The sequence below is a fragment of the Hordeum vulgare genome, chromosome 3H (genome assembly GCF_904849725.1).
Source record: "Hordeum vulgare subsp. vulgare chromosome 3H, MorexV3_pseudomolecules_assembly, whole genome shotgun sequence".
NCBI classification, from domain to species: domain Eukaryota; kingdom Viridiplantae; phylum Streptophyta; class Magnoliopsida; order Poales; family Poaceae; genus Hordeum; species Hordeum vulgare.
Genome location: NC_058520.1, coordinates 521,562,284 through 521,565,683, shown reverse-complemented (window position 1 = coordinate 521,565,683; position 3,400 = coordinate 521,562,284).

The window sequence follows — 3,400 nt, the reverse complement described above, 5'->3', positions numbered from 1 at the left end:
GTTTGTGGTCCATGAGAAGCATGCTCTTTAGCAGGGTAACTATAGTGTTGATGATTTCTACGCAAAGACCCCTGCTATTTGGTGTGACCTCAACATCCTCTGCATCATGTTTGTAATTCATGCTAATGTTGTGAGACTGTAATGTCCGACTTGGAGTTTTAGCGTGTCTAGGAGTTCCTTTCTGGCTCTATAGGGAATTTGAGTCGTGCCATGCTCAATGTTTTGCCCATGTGTCGCGTGCTTCTGTTCTAAAGGCACTTACTAAGATTCATGTTGAGGAGACTCACCAACGTGGTGTTGGTCTTCTTCACGTGCTCGCTAGTCAAGCTCCTATTACACTGTTAGTTGCACCGCGTCCCTTCTGCTCAAGTGCTCCATGGCTTATACCCACTCCCAAAGGTGGGGGTCGTACTCATACTCAATACGGCTGCTATAACAAGGATGGTCACCTAGAGTCGGATTATTTCAAGAAGGGGGCACATGTGTGGCTCTACTTTAGGAGCTTGTGCTCCTACTCCTACTCCTACTCTCACACCCTCAACAGTCTCCTTAAGGAAGTAGAATATTATGAAACTTAAGTGTTTTCTTGCGGCTTCAAGTTCTTCTTTGTGAGCGTCTGCAAGTTATGTGCCTGATGCTTTCAGCACTAAGAGATCACCCTCTACATAGTGAGGTATATCCCCATGGATTTTAGATTCCGGAGCATTTTCTCATGTCCCCTAATTCTTTCATCTTGTCCATCCTTAGCTTTATTCATTTTCATGTTCATGTTCTTACAATTGATGGTACTCCCCTTCTAGCTGGTAGTCGAGGCACTCTTAGCACTTCTTCATTTTCTGTTCTCAATGTTTCTCATGTTCCCTGACTTACCATGAACGTATTTTGGGTTGGTTAGTATAGTGACTTTGGTTGTCACGTCATTCTTGACATTGACTCTTCTTCTGATCGGGGTCGTACCATGCATGCTCTGGTTGGGGCTATTCTTCATCACCACGACTCTCAGGGACAATTGGGAGTTAGGTTGGCCTCATGATCCTTCAGCTTCCACCACCACCGCTGCCAGTCTCTCTTCTTTCATCACCTAGGATACTCGCTCTTTCCACCAGTGGCATCATCGTATGGGTCATCTTTGTGGCTCTCATGTCTCGTCTTTAGTTCGTTAAGGTCATTTGGGCTCACATGATATGCCTTTTTAGTGTCTTAGGGTTGTCATTTTGGTAAACATATTTAGTTGCCTTATCATACTAATGAGTAAGTATCTCGTTGTCCTTTTGATTTAGTTCATTCATATGTATGGGTTTGGGCTCCCTTCGCTTCGAAAGGGGGTCACTGATACTATATTATTTTTATAGATAATTTCTCTTGCTACACTTGTTTATAATTATGTGTTCTTGTAGTGAGGTTCTCTTTATATAGAAGTGCTTTGTTACAATAGTTTTCTATGCCTATCCATTTTTTTGTTGATTTTGTTCGAGAGTATATCTCCTAGTTGTTGCATACATTCTTTGCTAGACAAGGTATTCTTGCTTAGTTCTCTTGCCTACTGTTCACGCTTAGATTGGTATAGTTGAGCGCAAGCATCGTCTCCTCCTTGAGACGGCTCACGACCTTATGATTGCCACTTCGCTTCCCCTCGTTTCTAGGCCGAGGTTCATTTTGGTCATTCACCTAACTACACATTCACATGTTCGATTGTGGTTGCTACATTATTTCCTCAATTATCTCGAAGAACCTATCACGCTTGTTGAGTCCTTGTCCAACCAAACCACTGCTCTCATCCGACTGTTGTAGATTCGTCGCACCATCTCCCAGGGTTTCCTCACCTCATTTGTCACATGATTATGCACCTTCATCCCTAGTGGCTTCCCCATGTTCATGCCTTGACTCCATTAGGGGATTCCTCCTTGTATTCCTCCCTCTTCTCATCACTATTATGACCACCGTCCACATTTTGTGGACGAATCTACTAGTAAACCATCTACTTCTGATGTGTTGTCTCATGTCTACTTATGGTTTTTGTGCCCATCCTCGCCCCGCCATTTACCTTTATCTTTTTTTGGCAATGTTGTTCTCGTGCCAACTTCTTATCGCAATGTCATTGTTCATCCTGAATGACAACATATAATGGTAGAGGAGATTTGTGCTCTTGAGAAAATAGACGTGTGTGATCTTGTTTCCCTTCCTCATGTTTGTCCCATAACTTCTAAGTGGGTCTATAAATTTAAGACTTGCTCAATGGTTCTCTTGAGTGCTACAAAAGCTTGCCTCATGGTGGCCCTAAGCTTTCGGGAGAAGCATGGTCGTGATGACGATGAGACATTTTCTCTAGTGGACCACATGACAACTATTCGAACACTTCTCTTGTGGCCTCTATTCACATTGTTTAGTGTCTCGAACTGATTTCATGAATGTCTTTATTAATAGTGAGTTGCATGAGGAGGTTTACATGCAACTATCTGTTGGAAATATGCCCTAGAGGCAATAATAAATTAGTTATTATTATATTTCTTAGTTCATGATAATCGTTTATTATCCATGCTATAATTGTATTGATTGGAAACACAATACTTGTGTGGATACATAGACAAAACACTGTCCCTAGTAAGCCTCTAGTTGACTAGCTCATTGATAAAAGATGATCAAGGTTTCCTGGCCATAGGCAAGTGTTGTCACTTGATAATGGGATCACATCATTAGGATAATCATGTGATGGACTAGACCCAAACTAATAGACATAGCATGTTGATCGTGTCATTTTGTTGCTACTATTTTCTGCGTGTCAAGTATTTATTCCTATGACCATGAGATCATATAACTTACTAACACCAGAGGAATACTTTGTGTGTATCAAACGTCGCAACGTAACTGGGTGACTATAAAGATGCTCTACAGGTATCTCCGAAGGTGTTCGTTAAGTTAGTATGGATCGAGACTGGGATTTGTCACTCCGTGTGACGGAGAGGTATCTCGGGGCCCACTCGGTAATACAACATCACACACAAGCCTTGCAAGCAATGTGACTTAGTGTAAGTTGCGGGATCTTGTATTACGGAACGAGTAAAGAGACTTGCCGGTAAACGAGATTGAAATAGGTATGCGGATACTGACGATCGAATCTCGGGCAAGTAACATACCGAAGGACAAAGGGAATGACATACGGGATTATATGAATCCTTGGCACTGAGGTTCAAACGATAAGATCTTCGTAGAATATGTAGGATCCAATATGGGCATCCAGGTCCCGCTATTGGATATTGACCGAGGAGTCTCTCGGGTCATGTCTACATAGTTCTCGAACCCGCAGGGTCTGCACACTTAAGGTTCGACGTTGTTTTATGCGTATTTGAGTTATACGGTTGGTTACCGAATGTTGTTCAGAGTCCCGGATGAGATCACGGAC